This window comes from Rhipicephalus sanguineus, chromosome 5 (assembly GCF_013339695.2).
Source record: "Rhipicephalus sanguineus isolate Rsan-2018 chromosome 5, BIME_Rsan_1.4, whole genome shotgun sequence".
In the NCBI taxonomy this organism is placed as follows: domain Eukaryota; kingdom Metazoa; phylum Arthropoda; class Arachnida; order Ixodida; family Ixodidae; genus Rhipicephalus; species Rhipicephalus sanguineus.
The window spans coordinates 141,051,586-141,072,457 of record NC_051180.1 but is presented as its reverse complement, the minus strand read 5'-3'; positions in this window follow the sequence as shown (position 1 = coordinate 141,072,457).

The window sequence follows — 20,872 nt, the reverse complement described above, 5'->3', positions numbered from 1 at the left end:
CCCCCCCCCCCTAATCACCTAAGAGGGGAGGCGCAAAATCTGCCCCGTACATTGACCCTTCTAGTCACCTAAGAGGGGGGGGGGGCGCAAAATCTGCCCCATACATTTACTTAGTAGGGTGGGGGGGTGCTGCGATGAACCTTCGCCCCCCCCCCCCCCCTGATGGAGAACCCTGCGCACGCCTATGCGAATGTCAGTGTGATGCAACTCTCAGTCTCGGTAGCGTATATAGGTAATCGCCTGCCTTTCGTTTTGCTGTTCTATTTCTGGCGGCTCTTCCAAACTGGGCGCTGGGCTTTCGCGGGACGCCGTTCGATTTTTTTTTTTTTTGGGGGGGGGGGGATTTGCGCCTTGGTCCCGAACATTTTGGCTTTGAAATGTGGGGTGGAAGTGCTGGGAACAAGCGCGGCACGGCAGCGGGCGCGAGTTCCCACTTTCCACGAGAGATCAAAACTTCTTGTCCCGCAATGACACGACGATAGTGCTTTACAATGTCGTCACTCTCAAAAGTAACGTCACAGACCTTGCATTTCGCAGTAAGCTTTCTATCTTTGCGATGCAAGGCTTGAATGGCGTAGGGTTTTTAGGGGCGAAGCTCCTTAAAGGGCCCCTCACCAGGTTTGACAATTTTGAGCTGACGAGCGCAATGTATACACTGGGCGTTCACGATCACGTCTGCGGAAATTTGCAACGCTACGCGCCGCAGAAGTGGGTCAAATTTCAAGCTGAACGCTGCTTGCCCTTCTTCTCGCGGCCGCGCGCCCGGAGAATGAGGGGATGACGTATATGAGAGAATGGCCCTACGTAGATGGTAGTGCTGTGACGTCGGTCCTCTTTGTAGACGACTGTGCTCTGACGTCGCCAACAGTAGCACGTGACACTGCGATAAATATTTGACACGACGTGTAGTTTGTGTAATTTGATGCTTGAATAGATGAATAAAACTTGAGAGTAATAATAAAACACACAAACGGAATGTGTGCGTTTTCGTTTTTAAATTTTACTGCGAATCGCAGCGAGATTAAAGACTAGTCTGCCTCCGTTTCGCACGCGTTCGTGTTCTCGCGCTTTGCGCATCGTGCAGACGCCACCCTTTACCAGGAAACTAATTTTCTACCGCGTTCCAGCGCTCATTAGGCTCATTTATCCTCCCGCGTCTAACTAGGTGTTCATGCGGCACACCGCTAGTCTCGCGTCCGTACAAATGTCGCAGCTTTCGTGCTCAGTAATAGGTTGAAAGCCAAGTGATCGGCGAGGGCGTATTCGGCATAACTTGCAGAGATGAAGCGCAAAGAACGCCGCCACAACACCGCTCGCGTCTCGGGGGCTCGGGCTGGTTCGGGCACGTCATGCGCTCGTGACATTGTGTGCGCATGACGTGTTCATGCGTAGGCGTTATGTGATCTTCCTGCTCGCGTGCCGAAGAGGGCAGGGAAGGGATTTGGCTTGCGAAGGCTACACGGGGCGAGTGGCAAGGGTTTTCAGCTCGCCTCCTCTCATCATGGTTTCGCGCCGCTACAAATTATTCTTTTTCTCGGCTTCTAACGGACCGATTAGAAAAATTCTTGTGGCATAATGCTCCTTATTCAGCTCACAACAACTTCCAATGTCTAACTAAAATTCGATATGTCACCTGGTGAGGGGCCCTTTAAGGCGGCACCCGTTCGTCCCTCGTAGTCGTAGTCGTAGGAGTCGTAGTGCGTAACCAGTCTTACGCTTTGACCTCCAAGGTGGTGCCGGTCGGAGATTTTTCCTGTGCGTTGTTGAACGATAAAAAATTCGCAGCGTGCGCTTTAACTAAAAGCCGAATTCTTCTGTCTCTCATTCCCCATTAGCAGCCATTGGCATGTTCCAGTTGGAAACGTTAGTAGAAGTAGAAGTGTAAGTGTTAGCTAAAAGCCGACTTCTTCTGTCTCTCATTCCCATTAGCAGCCATTGTTTACCTCCAAGGTAGTGCCTAGTGAGATTTCTCCTGTGCGTGATTGAACAATAAAAATTTTGTTCAAAACGCCGTTGATTGATGAAATAAACCAACGAAAGACGCCAGATGTTTTGTAAAAGCAAAACGAAAGAACGCCAAATGTTTCTAAAGCAAAACGAAAAGACGCCAGCTGCTTAACGAAAGACGCCAGATGTTTTCTAAAGCAATGGTTTTCTAAACAATGAAAATTCACAGCGTACATGTAAAATTAAAGTGAGCTGCAAGTCGTCATAACTCATCGAACCTTTAGTATAAACGCGCCCGATCTCACGTCGGTGATGATGTACTGGGCAGAATTCACGGAAGATTCACGGTTTACCGATGAACCTCCGCAGCTTCGCCCACTCATCATCATTCACTCCGTGGCAACGTTACTAGAACAAACTCAGTTTCAAAGCTCCGTATATCCGCCAGCGGAGGAGGGTGGTCCGAACGGCGGTCGCGAGAACTAGCGGCGTTGCAGTTCCGTCTTGCGCCACTATCGGCGCGTCGTCTGCTGCCACAGCATGATGCTGCGGTCCGCCGCGCAGTTGGTCGCGGCAACTGCGCGGCAACTTTCTTATTGTACTAGTTAGGTGGATACTTAGGTGGATATGCATAAGATCGTCTGTATGCATTGGCCCGCGTGCGTTGCTCATTGATTGGCTAAGAATCGATGTTCGGTCTATATTGCCACGCCGACTTCTTGTTTTATTTTGGTGTATTCGGGTTTGACCAGCAAGGACGGTTATCAACGCTCGACGCTGTCCGCGAAGCAGTGTTCGAGAAGCTTCGCGATTGTAGTAGATCGTTTTGGTAAGATTGCGCGCTGCACGCGAATATTCCAGCTTTGTCGAGAGATAACGCCGCCACCAGCGTTATCGCTGGAGAGTTCGATGGCGCCTGTATAAAAGCCGACGCGCTTGACCGCTTGTCAGTTGATCGACGGTCGACGCTCTGTTCACCGCTATCAGTGTATTGCTGTAGTTTGACTTTCAGTTTCCCGGCCACAAGTTCGGCCAAATGAAGAGTTTCATCTCGGACCTGCTGACTGCTGCCTTCGTCGACGTCATGACCCTGTGACAATATTTGAGCTGTATACATTGCGCTTAACTTCCAAGCATAGGAGTTTCTAAGCCAACGAGAGTTTTCAGCGTAATTTTTATAACTACCACCACCATTTTAGCCGCTGCCGTCTTATCTAGACCAAGAACAACCCAACACGTTTGTAAAAGCCTTTACAGTGTACAAAGAAGCGTACTTACTCGAGATACAAAAACGTTCTAGAAAAACAGTACTCATGTTGTCTACAATTTATTGAAAAAAACTTTCTCGAAAAACATCACCAATGCTTTGCAATTTTTACAAGATACGTTTTCGCGACGGTTAAAATGATACTGAACCAAAATCGGAAAATTTTACGAGAACTCGGTAAATGAAATCTCGGTGTGTGATTACGTCGAATACGGATGTAGTCTCTGAGCAAATTTTTCAGTGGATAGTTGTATTTTCGGTGTCTCATCTTTCTACGTCGCATCCTTCCATGGTGCCTTAAACAATTCGAACAGATCGGCCGTGATGTGAGCACCGAGCAGTTATTCGCGCGTACTCTATCGCTAGAAGAGTCGTCAGTATTCAACTTCAGTTTTCCAACTTCACCGAGCAGATATTCCATGCCCGCAGCACTTCTTACACTGTACGACAGCCGCTTGCGTTTCGTGCTGTAGCCGTTCATTACGCAGTTAAACTGCTCGCCAACTACAATTATCTTTTGCACAAGTAAGTCTCCGTTCCCGATGCAAAGTGTGGGATTGGGCTAGTTGGTATTAAATTATTAAACTGCTCAGCGCAAAAAAAATTTTACACGGTACACATAGAAAAGTCTTCGTCTTTTCTATGTGTACCGTGCCAAATATTTGCGCTGAGCAGCCCGTTCCCGAGCCCGCGAGTGTAAAATATTCCGCACATCTTTTTCGATACCTCGTCGTAAAATCTCTCGAAAATCCACTGCTTTGAAGGCATAGCGACAGCTGACAACTGATCGAATGTCAGTGTGATGCAACTCTCGGTCTCGGTAGCGTATATAGGTAATCGCCTGCCTTTCGTTTTGCCGTTCTATTTCTGGCGGCTCCTCCAAATTGGGCACTGGGCTCTCGCGGGACGCCATGCGTTTTGGGGGGGGGGGGGATTTGCGCCTAAACCCCTAACATTTTGGCTTTGAAATGTGGGGCGGAAGTGCTGGGAACAAGCGCGGGACGGCACCGGGCGCGCGTTCCCACTTTACACGTGGGATCAAAACTTCTTGTCCCGCAACGACACGACGATAGTGCTTTACAATGTCGTCACTCTCAAAATGAACGTCACAGACCTTGCATTTCGCAATAAGCTTTCTGTCTTTGCGATGCAAAGCTTGAATGGCGTAGGGTCTTTTGGAGGTCCGAAGAAGTGTCGTGAAGCGGAGTCGTCGTTGCGGTAGCCGCTCTTGCAGCCCGGCGCAAAGCAAGTCGGCATACCGCACTGTGAATCTGTTCGCCCTCGTTACGCTTCGTACATCATGCACGTGCCTTCGTACAAGACGCTAAGCTTGGTCAAGAACAGTCGCAAAAATGACGAGCTAACAAAGAGCAGACGACGCTGTAATCCACGTGCGCTCGTACATCGGCGGCGCCGATCACAACAAGCGCCGGCCGCGGGAGCTAGACGTGACTGCAGCGCCACTAGTTCTCACGACCGCCACGCGGACCGCCTCTCCGGCGGAGCTTTTAAACTGAGTTTGTTCTAGTAACGTTGGTTGCGTGGCCCATCGCTATCGTGCTCGGAGTAGTCAGTAATGGCAAGGTGAAGAAGGAAAAGATTTTATGTACAAACTATTTACATATTTTAGCTCTCAGGCAACATGACTGCCAGCCCGACCACGTCGGCTGGTTCGACTCCGTTCGAGTCGTTCTCCTTCTCTCTTCTCTCCTCGATGGACCGGCACGGCCTTAAATCCCCTAGCCGTTCATTGTCCAGCTGACGGTCCGCCGGTCGCAGGTGTTGACGGTCTTCTAGTCTCTTGACCGTCCGCCGGCCGCGGGTGTTGACGGTCTTCTAGTCTCTTGACCGTCCGCCGGCTGCAGGTGTTGACGGTCTTCTAGTCTCTTGACTGTCCGCCGGCCGCAGGTGTTGACGTTCTTCTAACCTCTTGAGCGTCCGCCGGCCGCAGGTGTTGACGGTCTTCTAGTCTCTTGAGCGTCCGCCGGCCGCAGGTGTTGGCTCCTTTTTGTATGTTGAGCAGCCTTTCCATAGCTGGGCAGCTTTGAAGAACGACTGGCGTCAGTTGTCGGGACCGGCTGGGTGAAGACGCCGTTTTTCCCCGGATTGCAGACAAAGCATGCAGGGGTTGATCCCTGCTTCCACGTTCGATCAGGTGCTCTAGCACAACAGCACCCCCGCCACAAAACAATGCATCAGGAGGACGAGCTGCTCCACGTAGCTCGGCTGAATTGATGCGGCCGGACACCAGGCTCATCCACGGCTCGAGGCGAAGCTCCCAGGATCACTGCTCCGTGACATTCCACACGAACACTCAGCTGGCACGGACTCGAGATTCCTGTGGATAAGACGAACTTGACAGGGCAACCATTGTCAAACTACACCCAACGCTGCAAGTGCCCTCCGCACTCCCTCGAATTGCCAGACATGAATGAAACAAATCCTACTGACAACTAACGTTCCCGCTTTAAATAAAACAAGGAGAAGTGCGTATCTCATGGCGACAAGTTCAACCACAGACCTCAATTTCAGGTGTTGTTAAAGAAACAACTCCGAGGTAATACAAGAATTGTAATTGTACTAAAGCTGCATAGGCATGGAAGGTAAACAACCAAGGAAGCCAACGGAAGCTCAAAGGCTTCGCTAAATTCTCACTAAACGCTCTCAGCGTAAGCGTAACACACTAAGAACACAACATGGTTCTACTAACTATGAACTGAAATTGAAAATAAAGCTTACACCTTTCACATAAAACAATGTTGAACTACCCTTCGCCCTAAATGCTCATGCTAACTAGTACAAAACAAAACAAAACTCAACCTACAGCTAGCTCCGTTGAAACATTTTTCAGCTACAACGCTAGAAGATTAACCTCCAAAATACAGACACTACATAGGTCAACATTTACTGCCTCTACAGTAAACACAAACAAGTAAAATTCGGTTACGCTCGACAAACACCACTCTTTCACAATTAGCGGTCGTAATATCTTTACTCACGGCTAACGTGTATTATTCTACGCCGTCAGCTCACTCCCATGCGGGTTACTGCTTCCGCATGTTATTCTTAATATTGCGCCACTAAAGCTAGACATGTTCCCGTGAGCACTCTGTCACGCTGCACCCACATCAGGAACTGAATCCGCAAACGACATCCGTAATTGCACGTACTAGTGCCACTGCGAGCTTCTACTCCGCGGATGTACGACTATAGCTCTACTCTTGCGGTCACAATTCTTACAAACAACCGAGCGACTCGCTATAACCTCTACTCATTCGCTCCTACACAGAACGCACGCGAAAAGAACAACAAACAAACAAAACCAAATTTTCGCGTGGCTCTACCAAAACTCGCACAAAGCCTAGCCTTGCCTATCCTTCTCGCAAGCTCTCAGCTTAACGCCTAAGGTTCCGCATACAGTAACACGTGTGACATCCTGACTTAGGGACCTCCCGAACGGCGCACGCAAAGCCCTGCGCCGGCCTTTCGTGCAACTGCGCACGTGTCATACGCCACCCGCTTGCGGGCTCCCGTTAAGTGACGGAAACAGCAGGCCTCAAACGCCAACGCTAACTCAGCGCACGCCACTCGAAAACCGCCCAATGTTTCCTTGCGTCCACGCATGACACGCAACGGAAACGCCACAAACTCTTTTCGTAGTCAGCTGACGTAACCCTATTCAAGGCGCTCATCTCTTAAAGCCCTTGACTCGCTCTGATACGTGTCACTAACCATCTGATAGCTAACCGCACAACGCATATCGGCAAACAAACAAAACCACAGAGCGCTTAAAGAAAACAAAGTTGAATAACAGCTAACTAAGCCATCAATACTCGCGGAAATAACAAGGAATACTAATTACTAACTAAAATCAACAGTCAAAATTCCTTCCAACAAATCCGGAGTCGATATTCCAGGAAAAGCTAACAGCTGTCCTCAACAACTTTTCAGGCGCACTCGCGGTGGTCGCGCCCAGAAGGCTTTTCTCGTCAAGCGGGGTGTACGATACGCATGAAAGTTAATCACCCCCTCGTCGAGCCTCACTACTTTCCCTGTAGCGGACTTTTCTTTGTCGCCTCCTGCCACTTCGCGAAGGTCACCGACCTCGCGGTGTCGCACCTGTTTCAACGTTCCTCGAAAGCAACAACGGGGAGTTCTTTTACCCTCTGACCCTTTCCGCGAATCATGCGCTTCTCTTTTCTTTTTCTTTCGGCTGCTTGGACGCCTGCGATCTCGCACCTGATCCGACGCTCTTCGAAAAGAACAACGGGAAGTTCCTTTGCCCGCCGACTCTTTCCGCGAATCATGCGCTTCTCTTTTCTGTTTCTTTCGGCGGTACGGGTGCATGCGGTAGAAACCTGTCCCTGACGGCAATCGCACTTGTCTTGCAATTTCGCGCCGACTTTTGAACTTCTTTCTCCACCGCGTCGCGACCTTTGTCGCATTTCTATCTTTCGGACGCTTTCTCCCTTTCGCACGCTTCTTGGTGCAGACTTTGGAGCATTCCGTCCGCCTCCGATGCTCATCAGCATCAACATGCTCCTCAGCTGTCTCGCGCTTACTGTCTTGATGATTGCGCATCAATTCATCCTCTGACCGATTCCGCGAACCATGCGCTACTCTCCTCCTGTTCTCTTGGTGGTTCAGACGCATGCGATACAGACCTGTCAGAGATGACAACGGCACTTTTCTCGCCTTTTCGTTACGACGTTTGAAGCCTTTCCTAAAACGCATCGCGATCTCTGCCGCGTTTTTGTCCTTCGGACGCTTTCTCCGCTTTGCACTCTTCTTGGTGCCGCCTTTGGAGCCTTTAGTCCGCCTCTGACACTCATTGACATCGTCAAAACCCTCGCCAGCTTCTTCGCGCGCACTGTCTTGATGATTGCATAGCAATTCATCCTCTCGCTCAGTCGCTAGACTGGCGGACAGCTCAACTTTCTCTAGACCAATGCCGCTACTTACATCCTTACAAGGCCGCTCGCGTACCAATGAGCTGTTCGTAACAGCATTGTCTCCTCCACTCAGTTCCTCTGTTAGCCCTTGTGGCCCTTGGCCTCTCAAAGTGGGATCTCTTTCATTTTCGGCAATCCGAACGGCAGGACTTACGTCTAGGAGCTCTCCTGTGCACTCTGCTCCGCGATTTACTCGAGAACCCTCCGAACTCCCGACTCCTTCCTTAGCTGGCGCGCCTTCCTTGCTATCGTCTGTAGTGCTGTAAGGTTTACTTTTGGTGGAACCCTTTTTCACCGACCCTTCACACCCTGACGTGGCCGCGAGCTCTCTTTCCTTGGAACGGGTCAGGGTCTCTGCTATGCCTTCACCTGCACTAGCCTTTTCTTCGGCTGTAAGCGGCACCGCCGCTACATCGCACCGTTTGTGCTCTACATCTACAGATGTCAGGCTTCTTTTCTGCTGTGCCTCATGCTCTAATGCCTGCTTCTTCCTCCTATGTTCTTCCTGCCGGCGCTTACTTTCTATATCCTTATCAACTTCGGTAAGCTGCTGCCAACTGTCTGACGTGGGGGTTAAAACTGACCCTTCCTCACGTTCTAGGCATTCCTCTATCTGGCCTTTCCATTCGGCCGAACCTACACTACCACAGTGGCTGAACAACGTATTCTTAACCTCAGTTACTACCTGCAAGCCGTCTGACACTAAGGCTAAAACTGAGCCTTTCCCACGTCCGAGGCACTCTGCGTGCCGGTTGGCCATCTTTCCTCTTCCCCCATGCGTGCCCTCGTCCGATGCCCTAGCTTTGCGCGTATGACTCAAACGCTGTCTGAATGCTTTTGCTGACAAGCGACATTTGCGCAACAGCGCCTCTTTGACCTTGTCATACGATACAGCGTCCTTCCTCTTGAGTCTAGCTATAACATCGGCGGCCTCGCACGGAAGAAGAGTTAGCAACTCTTGCGGCCAACTTTCGAGGGAGAATCCTGCCTTCTCGCACGTTCGTTCAAAATTAACAAGAAACAATGCGATGTCCTGGCCCATTTTAAACGGCTGCAAAAGGTCTTCCATCTTTACCGCCTCCCTCACTATGGGAACCTGTCTTGCGGCGGATATACGAAGTTCCAGCTCCCTTAAGTTCAACTCATGTTCCTGCTCGGCAGCTTTCTCTTTATCCCTTTCCTCCTTTCTAGCTCGAATCTCCTCTTGAGCTTCCCGGGCCTCCTCGACAGTCACCCTCTCTGCCTCCATAATCGGGAGGATCTGTCGTTTCCGCTTGGCCGAGCCAACGGAAATGCCCAACTCCTTGCAAATTTCAAGGAGGTCATGTACACTGAACTTGTCCATACTGACTCTACACTCCGCCTCGTTTACCCTCTACAAAACAAAGTGGTCAGACCATCCAATTCTTGGCTGACCAAACAAAGTTTTAAGCCAACAAAAAAAGTCAAAACCTGCTAACAATGACTTAGGCTAGCTAGGTCTGGCAATAAGAGGTAAACTTCAGGCACTCACCACACCAGGGTAGCTGACGCTGGCCGATCCCACCGCTGCCACCACTGTTACGACTGGGGTAGGGCCCCTCGGGTGCGCGGCGTAGGATACGAGGTCGTGGCATCCCACCGCTGCCACCACTGTTAGGAATGAGGTTGCGTGGCCCATCGCTATCGTGCTCGGAGTAGTCAGTAATGGCAAGGTGAAGAAGGAAAAGATTTTATGTACAAACTATTTACATATTTTAGCTCTCAGGCAACATGACTGCCAGCCCGACCACGTCGGCTGGTTCGACTCCGTTCGAGTCGTTCTCCTTCTCTCTTCTCTCCTCGATGGACCGGCACGGCCTTAAATCCCCTAGCCGTCCATTGTCCAGCTGACACTCCGCCGGTCGCAGGTGTTGACGGTCTTCTAGTCTCTTGACCGTCCGCCGGCCGCAGGTGTTGACGGTCTTCTAGTCTCTTGACCGTCCGCCGGCTGCAGGTGTTGACGGTCTTCTAGTCTCTTGACCGTCCGCCGGCCGCAGGTGTTGGCTCCTTTTTGTATGTTGAGCAGCCTTTCCATAGCTGGGCAGCTTTGAAGAACGACTGGCGTCAGTTGTCGGGACCGGCTGGGTGAAGACGCCGTTTTTCCCCGGATTGCAGACAAAGCATGCAGGGGTTGATCCCTGCTTCCACGTTCGATCAGGTGCTCTGGCACAACAGTGGTCAGCTGCTACAATGAAAACTCTCTCAATGCATGCACTGGAGGGAAGGGTGGTATTATAAAGTAGGAACACCTTGCGCACCAGCTCGTAGTTGCGCAGTGCTTCGATGCTAGTGCCCATGCCCTCTATGAAGTGTCAAATTTCGCTGTTGCTGACGCTCGGGTAAGGCGTTGCAGGCAAGGCCAAGGAAAAGGTGAAAAAAAAGGCTCTGTAGGGACTCCCCCCCCCCACACACACACCCACACACACACACACTCTGACACGACCGGGGATCCCTGCAGAGCAGTCGCATATTTGTCGGGACGGGAACTGCTGTAGAAGACTGGTTACAACTTGATCTTAGAAAAAAAGGTAATTGATTACTGGTAATCAATTACAAGAAGGTGTAATTGATTTACCCAGAACGTTGCAGTCTCGAAAAAGTAATCGATTATTACAAAATTACAAGAAAATAGTATTGAAAATACGCACAACTCCGGATGAAACCCCGATAAAAAAAACTCATAAGAAAGAGCTAATGATTCAAGTTAAGAGTTGTATAGGATAAGATATTAGAGCAGAAATTTAGTTAATATAATGGCCAATTAACGGTCAGGATGATAATGAAAAATTAATTGAATGAGTACATTAGAAGAGCAGACTATTTTCTTGCGAACCGCTGGGATCATTGCACCATCTGGCGGAGCAGATTTCAACCAAGCGATCCTTCCTTTGTGGCCTATGCGATCCACTCCGGCCGCGCGACGGCGCTTCAATTAATTGAGTGAGTTCACTGAAAGAGCCGACTAATTGCTTTACAAAATAGTCTTCTTTCACTCTGAACTCTACCCGAGTGAACCGAAAATTCACCAAGCGCTAGGGGCTAGCGCCATTAAAGGGCCCCTAAAAGACCTTCGAAGGTACAAAAAACGAGCACGTTATTTTCTCCTGACGCTTTCTGCCTTTTCGGCACATTTCGTGACGTCATCAGTTTGTTGACGTGACATAATGAGGAAACGAGCTCTCGACTGATCCATATATACGAGGGGTATCATTTGTGAATTGTCTCGCTTTGCCATGCAATCACACGCCCGTTCTGCAGCCTTGTCTCTGATTACTATCGTGTGCGATCAGCTGATTTCACCAAATATTGTGCGTTTTCGACTGCGAAAGCGGAGGCCACAGCGTGTAGCTTAAAAGCGAGAAATACTGATAGGCTGAACGCTTGGTGTCGACATTGTCCATGTGTTTTATGAAGAAATAAGTGGAGAGGAGGATATAGAGCTTGAAGGAAGGATAGTGAAGGTCAGAAAGAACCCACTCTCTTATCTTTGAACTCGGAGTGGTTGAAAGGCCCTAAAGACACGTAAGTTGAACATTAAGGTCCCCTGAAGATTTTACATCAATATTTTGATCCCTGTGTTCAAACGGATGATGCCCTCTCTGTATGGTAATGTGAAAGATTGCGCATATATATATATATATATATATATATATATATATATATATATATATATATATATATATATATATATATATATATATAAACAAAGAAGGGGATTTTTTTCGACCCTATCGGAAAACCCAGTGGCACTGTCCCAGTGCCATACCTGATTATTGGACCAGTGTGGCGCTGGGTACTGGGACGCTGGCACGCTGCGCGAGGCACGCTGGACGCTGGCGAACTGCACGCTGCACACTGCACGCTGCACACTGGGCCACCCGTTACGGGCCGAAATAGGGCTTTTAAATTGTTTTTAAAAACTGTGGTCATACCCAGACCGTAATAAGGGCTGATACGCGTGCACTGCGACAAAAAAAAAAAACCCTAAAAAAAAAACAAGAGCGAGCGGGGAGTCGAACCCACCACCTTGACGCACCATGTATCCTGAATCTGACACGTTACCGCTGCACCACACCTGGAAGACGAGGGACAGCGTCTTTTTAGCTCACGCTTTAACTACGTCCGGTAGCCAGTATTTTCATTTTTCTCGTTTAGAAACGCAGATTTCAGTCTCTTCGTGCTCGCGAGAACCTAAGGGAACGTACTTAATTTGTTTTTTATGTGCTGCCTAGATTTAGAACGTCTATCTGGCACGTTTTGCCGCAAAAAATATTAGCGTAACCGCAGATGTGTTGCGGCAATCGCACTGACTCGCTAAGCAGTTAGCCATACCTATGTAAAAAACAATGTGCAACTGACCTGCACACTGAACACTTTAGTTTTCGTCATCCGTTTGAACATATTTTCTGTCCTTTTTGTTTACGTTCCGCGTACTATACATCCGCAGCACTTTATCCTAGCCGAACCGACCGTTAGGCTTAGAGCTGTACTCCGTGCGCCACGCCACGATCGCTGTGAACAACTTGGATATTCAACTACGAAGAATCTAATAACCGTTCAAATGTAATTTCGATCATACCTGACTCATTCGAGGCCATATTTACACCTTCGATTATATGAATCAGAAGCTAAAAACGCCGAGATTCGGCGTTACATTGGCTCACTGTTGCCGGTGACGTGCGGCTTTCAGCGGTACGCGCCCATATGGAAGGACTGGCTGCTAGAGTAGGTTTATGGAATTATCTGACTGATACTAATGTCGTATTGTGTTGCGAATGATAAGTTCTTTCGATGCAGTTATATGAACTACATTTACGAGACTCGATCACACACTTCTGAGAAAGCGCGCGCGCACGCGCTCGACAGATGATTGCTTTAGCGTATACGTACGTCCGTCGCTTAACTAAAAGTAAAGCTGGAGATGTGTAGGACACAGAATAGAATATTATTTTCAAGATATTCGATAATTTTTTTCTTTCGGCTTCTCGCGACCCAATACCACATCTTATATGAATTCCACCCAGAGCGCCCAGTTTTTTCCAATGTGCTGCCAGTGTTCCCAGTGCGCGGGCAGACACTGTACAGCGTGGCCAGTGCCTCCCAGGGCGCTGTAAGACACTGGGCCACATTGTACAGTATTCCCAGCGTCTTCCAGCGCACTGGGCGGCACTGGCCACGCTGTACAGTTTGTCCCAGTGCCTCCCAGCGCGCTGCAGTACACTGGGACACACTGTACAGCGTTTCCAGTGCCACCCAGTGCGCTGAAAGACACTGGGAGGCACTGGGAACGCTGTTTTTTCCGATAGGGGAGGGGCTCGTTTATATGTTAGACACACACAAATCAAGTGAACAGACAATTAAGCTACGGAAAGGATAGCTGACGTTAATCGTTTCTTAAGTGGTAGTGTACTAATTGTGACGTAAATTGCAACGAATTGAAGCCGACGAAAAATCACCCTTTCCGTCGGTGGGATCCCGCCAACGGAAAGCGTGATTTTTCGTCTGCTTCAATAACGAAAAGGGTGATTTGTCGCCAGCTTGAATTCATTGCAATTTACGTCACAATTTGTACACTATACCGTTGAAGACACAATTAATGTCCTCTATGCTTCCCTGGCCTGATAGACCCATTCATAATTGTAAAGCGAGTTTTCCTTCAATGCAGTTAGCCGAACTAATGGATAGTCACTTCTGCAAACAGCTTGTTCGAGCGCAATTTGCTTGGAATGGAATTTCGAGACGTATTTCTATGGCTGCGAAACGGCAAAATGGGATACTTCATGACCATAAGTCCGATCGGGATAACGCACATGCCTGAAGTGTTCATGCTTATTATATGCGGACACGTCACCCTAACACCTGGAATCCATTGATAGCTTTTGGACGCCCGAGGTAGTATAGACTGCCAGCAAACCAGAAACTAAACAAAATTGTTAGCGCAAAAGAAGCGAAACCATTCGCTTAACATGCTACGCATGTTTCCCATCTACGTGTAGGCGGGCACAGGGATGACACTGGAATTCGCGATTGCGCACCCAAAGCCAAATGCCGAGAGCCGCGTAAAACATCCCACATGACTTCGAGGACGGTCGGTCGCGTCACGCAACTCCTGCAGCGACACCGCTGACTCTGTGCCGCGCAAGATTGCGCGAAATGCGTCGGCGTGATCAAAACGCGCGTCAGAAGAGGTGCCCGGAATGCCATCGGGCATTATCGAGGGTAAACGAAGAAGAAAGCCAATGGAGGGGAAAAAGAGGAAAAGACCAGAGCGAGGCACGCCCCACCGGCCTTCGGCACGACAACGCCAATTGCGCCTCCGCAGCCAAACGCTGTGCTGCAGCGGTACCCACTCTTCTCCATCCGCGCTTGCTCTCCTGTACGATCCATTGGCGATTTTTCGTCCTTCGCCGCGAAGACCCGCTTGTCCTTCTTCCATCGTACGCACACAAACACATGTACGCAGCTCTTGGATGCATCTCTCGACACCGTGCGCCGCAGTCACTCACCGCTGCGCGCCGTGGGTGCGGGCGTGTGGCACGTTCCCCCAAACCCACCCCCGTCCTCACCCTGCGGTTCTTCTTCGCCCGTACGGTGGGACGCACGGATGCCGCGGAAGCCCCCAAGACGCGCAGCAGTCACGAGCGGAATGCCGTGCCCCGAACCTATATGCCGCTCGCGGGGACGCCCAGGGCTAGGCAGGCAGCCCAGCCCAGACCGGCCCTGCCCAGCCCCGTCGACCAGCCAAAAGTGGTCCTTAATGAGTTTTTCTCCCCATCGAATCTGCTCCTTCTTAGTGTTGTTTTCGCGCCCTCCCTCTGCCGTTGTTGCTTCCACGGGTGCACGCAAAAGCGTTGGGAGATGCACCGACGTGGGGCTGCGCCGCGATCAGGAAAAAGAGGACGGTGCAGTGCCCGTCGCAGGAAATCTGCTGCGTGCACTGTGCGTCGGCGATGCACCCTAATACGCCCCCGAGTTGCTATTTCTATAGAAAAGCGTCCGCTACGTGCGCGCTTCGCTTTTTCTCGTTCCTTGTAGGACGCTTTTCTCTCTTGCGAATCGTCGTTGGCGGAGGACGGTGCCGCTGCGCTGCAGCGTTGTTGCACGCGGGCCCCTTTGAAAGCCGAAGTCGGGAGAGAATGATAAAGATAAGGGAAAGAGGGCCATGTACATACGTGGCACCGAACCGCGTGCCGTGAACAAGAAGAAGCGCGTCGAACGGTTTCCAGGATCGAACACACACACGTGATGGAATCCCAACGCTGCAGCTAGATTTGGAGTGGGGGGCGGGGTGGAGGCACGGCAAACCGTTCGGCTGCTGTCGAAACGATTCGGAAACACAGCGTGGTGGACTCTAATCCAGCAGCGGGTGCGTGCGCTGGGGATGTTACAGGAGGCGCGCGCAAGCTCTGCGACGGCGCCGCAAAATCGAGGCGGTGGCGGCTTCTCCCCCACGCTTCTGGAAGCGCGAGCAGCGGCACTACGCACGTGCATGCGGTGCCGGCGCGCCGGGCACCGTGCCCGAAATGCCCTCTTCGCCACGAGCAAGCAGAAAATAGCGCTTGTTGCTTGAAGCGTGAGGTCAATAGTCCCCGCGCCACCGCCGCTCCGTGCCCTTCCGACAATGGGCTGGCATAATGGTAGGATGCAGTGCTCTCAGTGGCTCCGCTGGGCAAAAAAGGAGCAAGAGTCGCGGCAAACGATTTCATCTGACAAAGCGCTCTTCGTCTCTTAACCTTTATTTATATACGGAACGCATGAATTTGCTGTTGTTCTTGCGTTATCGCGTGCCGGCTTCGCGTAACCTGACCGGGTGCGATGGAGGCGGCGAGAGGTCTGAACTTCTTGTCATGTAACTATTTTGTTTAGTATAGAAGCGGAAAGAAACGGACCGGTTGAGGCGTGCATTCGGTGCGGCGTAGTTTTATATTTTTGTCATCGCGATTTCGCGGGATGCACGTGGCAGTCCTTTTCCTGGTTGCAACTTAGTGTTACGGTACCTGAGGTAATTTGATCCGATTACTGTTGTCCTCCCTTAATAAGTAAGTGCATTATTCCCCTTCAGCGAGGAAGTGACTGAAACGAACCAGTTATTTCGCTCGTTTGTTTTGTTTTCGTCCAAGTTGAGCTGCTGAGATGGAAAGCCCATTGTCCTCTGCGACGAAAACATTGTAAATCATTCGTAATGTCCTTTAGAACTGTGATTTAGTAGAAAATAATGACTCACCGTTTTTTTTTTTTTTCTGGTATGCTTATTTTTCAAAGTGTGCTTTTGACGCCTATGCCAGGCTGTACATGTGTGAATATGTTTTAGACGTTTCGGAAGTGGCGTAACCGACTTAATGTACGAGAAAAGGCAGAAGTTCAGGGGAACATGGGAGCTTGAAGAGATGAAAAAGTGATCTTGCAGCCTTGAAGCTGCAGCCTTGAGGAATGCAAGTGTGCTCGTCGAAACGTCAACTCCCGCGACAACCCGTGTTCCCGAATTTTTCGATCTCTTAGTGAACGAGATAATTCGTAACTACACAAAGGTCTAGTTCCACTAATCCTCTTCATTTCTTCCTATCTTCATCTCCACTGATAAAAGCTCTCCTGCCGCATTAGGAGGCAGGCATTGTTCTCCTCACGGAGGCAGTTGTAATCCTGCTTCCTCCGTATTTTGTTTTTGTAATTTGTATATTCCTTTGCAGGCCCGTAGCCAGGAATTTTTCTCGGGCGGGGGGGGGGGGGTTCACTTTTTGAAAACCTTGATTATTTGAGAAAAACACCTATTTTCATTATTTATTTTTGGTAAAAACACCTACTTCACCAAAATTTCAGAGGGGAGGGGGCTAGGCCTCCTCCCCCCCTGGCTACGGGCCTGTTCCTTTGTACTTGCGTATCAAATAATTACAATATCTGTGGTCAGTGGACAGAGTGAACTGGCACATACGCACAGCACCTTCAGATGCAGTGAATATTCCCCTTCTTCTTGAATGCGGCTGTATACATCCGAAGCAATATGGTGAAAGACGAGCTACGAATCCAAACACGATTTTAGTAGAGCTACCAATATATGTACATGCTTTGGAAGAGGTACCAATGCATGCGTATGCGTGTATGTGTGCATATATGTATACTGTTTTTCTTTCTTTTCATTATGTTTTTTTTTCTCTTGTGTAATTAAAGCACATTTTGTTATTATCTCTAGCGCTATTTATTATTTAACATATTTGCTGTATTCTATCTAAATCAATGCTGCTTAAAATTTTTAACAGGGAAGGTGTTTAGCAAACACTTCCTTGTGAGTCCATCGCAGAAAACTATCCTCATCTTAACGGGTATGTGCCATTGTGCGCCTACCTGAGAACGAGTACAGAGAGAGAGAGAAAGAAAGAGAGAAACAAACAAACAGAGAGACAGAAAGAAAGATATCAAGAAAGAGAAAAAGAAAAATTCTTGTCGAAAAAAATTCTTCACGAGGTGGGATTCGAACCCGCGTACACTCGATCCGAACGCGAGCGTCCTTACCACTCGGCTATCCAGGCACGCTAGCAGAACGTAGGATAGCCTTCTATAGTATAGTGTAGCAAGGGGGTGAGAAAGGGAATTGAGCGCGAGGAGGAGAAATGTGATGGTGAGAAGGAGAGAAAGGAGAAAGGGAGAGAGTAAAGCGTAGCACAGAAAGAATAAGAGAGATATAGAGCGAAAGAAATGCAGAAAGACGGAGAGAGAAAGAAAGAAGTAGAGACAGGAAAAAAAAAAGAAAGAAGAAGCAAGCATCGCGTCGTCTAGCGGCCAGATACCGCACCACCTGGCCAAGCCGCGCATGAGCAGTAGCTAAGCCACGACCTCCGACGGAGACATCGCGCGCAACCTCCGCTCTATAGTGCATAGCCTGGCTGCGTACTCCCGAGGAGGAAGCCGCGCATCTAGAATCTAGACGAGTCGCTCGACGGGGAGTACGAGCGGCGACGGGTCCGTGTTTCGCTGTGCCAAGCTTTGCGCGACTTAGTGCAAAGTGCCCGCAATTTGTTTTCATTGTTCACATATTCCGCTGTTAACTATTCTGATGACCTATTACTTCAATCATATTGGGCTACTGACATGTTTCTTTTCATCATTAGCACGTACACTGATGTCGTGCACCACGTGTGCCCTGCCTTGTGTGTTTTGGGTTTCCGGGCCTCTGTCAAGCTGTAGACCGCAGCTTTTAGCCCTGAAAACCACGCCAAATGTATTTGAAAAAATAAATAATTCGAATTTGAATTTAAATATAGTTTGCTTTTTGCTGTGATATTCGCACTTCTACGAACATCGTAGCAAAAGCAAACTATATATGCTGGCATCTGCACCGAAATTTGAACTCAGGCCGAGAAATCCAAAATGGGCCTGGTTGCCGTCACCGCTGCACTATCTCCCACGTTTGTGCCGCCAAAATCTGATTTTATATTGATGACAGCATCGATAAATAGGTATATAGAGCCAGTAAGCAATCAGGAATAAAATATACGTCGCACTTGACGAGAGTAATCGAGGCACGCACGGAATAAGAGGGTAAGAGTGATAAAGAGGTAACAGAGGGATGTTAATCAGGTGCGAGTGTCCGCTTTGCCACCGTGCAAACTGATGTGAAAGGTCTCTCGCCTGCCAACGTACTATATCAGGAAAAAAAAAAAATTGGCGAACCTTGCACAAAGCCGCGCAAGGCTTAAGCTGTGTTTCAAGTTTTGTCTATCCGCAATTGTAGCAATGTAACATTCTTTACATATTGCCACAGAAACTGCCAGCGCTCGAGTGCTACGCACACCACTCTGTGCAGTGCAGGCGTAGCGAACCGAGCGAAACGCAGACAGCCCCGTTACGACAAGCGAAGCCTGCCGCAGCGCACGTGCCAGCCCTGCATGCGGACGAGCTCCGACCGAGGGGCCAGCGCGCGTGACCGAGGAAGAAAGCGATGTTAGGGGCCAGTGGCTCGTGATATCGACAGACTCCGCGCTCGTTCTCTTTCGTCCTCGTTCGCTCTATGGGTTACGCCGACGCCAACGGCGATGCTGCTCAACGCAGGAACTAAAATTACGCGTCTCACGCAGTGTGAGCCGTGAACGATGTGGTGAGTCTGCAAGACGATAGTTCATTTAAGCCGCGAGAGATAAAGGGAGAAAGAGGATGAGAGAGAGAGAGAAAGCCGAGTCGAGGAAACTTAGATAGATCATCCCGCAGACTATATATCGTCCGGTCTGCCACCTATAGCACTGCGAGTATGGAAAGGGGATACAAAGAATAAAAAAATATGGAGAGAGTTATCGTGCACGCACGCAGGAGGACGCACAGCAGGCCTACAATCAGTCACTGAGACTGTTGCTCTACTAAAACTGCCGCCGCGGACGAATAGTTTACTGTGCCATTGACTGGTGTGATCAGCGTCTAAAAGATTTTCGTGTCAGATGATATCCTATAGAGCACGTTCTGAGACGAAAGTCGACAGTTCTTTAAGCCAACTACTGGAGCCCAGCCGGCTTATAGTACCGTCTGTAAAAACATCTCAAACATCTGTTGTGATCTTGCCCTCGATCAGGCACGTAGGCAAGGGGGGGGCCCGGGGGGCCCGGCCCCCCCCCCCCCCCCCCCCCGAAATTCGTCCGGCCTTCTATATTCCCGGGCAACATTTGTTTTATTTTTGCCATGGAAAGACTTTCTTTCGAACAATTAGGCCTTGGGCCCCCCCCCGAAAAAAAATCCTGGCTACGTGCCTGCCCTCGATACCATATTTAGCGCATCTAGACAACGCATCACACACACACTCCACGCAACTGGCCAACGGCATTCAATTCCGTACAAGTGCATTTAACACAGTGCTCCTTGCGTTACATCCCATCTCTCCGAATGACTTGCACACTTCCCGAGACAGCGAGACAGTGACACAACTGCTGTGGACTTGCCCTGCAGGTTTTGCAGTCTTCGCCACCTCCATACAACAGGCCTCAGGCCTCGCCGACCGCCCAACCCCTCCTACACTTTTCCTACGAAACAAACTTGATCGTGTATCTTTGACACCATTTCACAATATATGCTTAACGGCAACCTTTCGAAATAAAAGGAAAATCACATTTTCGCCGCAAGGGCGAAGCAGTGAATGCTATAGCAACAAATTGGAATAATATACGAAGTAACGCTAGCAGCTATCTCTTTTGGATCTGAGCTCGTGTGCCTCAACAAAACCTGGTTTAAGGGAATACGGCAGCTCCAGAACCGAAGCGGTTTTTGTGCTGTCAGTCCTCTAAACGCGAAGCGTTGAGAGCTCAGCAAGTTTAAGGACCCACTCCTAATGTTTGTTGAGATAGCGCGCGCGCCCGCGCTCGCGACCGCCGCGGCGATTGAGCGGCGACAGGACGCTCGCACGCGGCTTCGTTTCACATGCACCGCTTTTGCGCGGCGCGCGCCTCTGCGATGCGCAGTGATGGTTGTGGAAAGCGCCCGTTACCCGCGGGTTTCCTTTCTCCGATTTCGCTTCTTTTGGTGCACTTGGGTTGCGAGTTTCACCAGCCTTCTACTTCGGTGCTCGATTTTCACGCGCCTAAACCTTGAATGACGAAAATGTGCAGTGTATCAGAGTGCAATTAAACAACTTCAGTAGTCACGTTTATTTCTGTTACAGCTTTCTTTTTTTACCACGCAAGTCTTCTTGCACGCTCATACACTTGGCCAT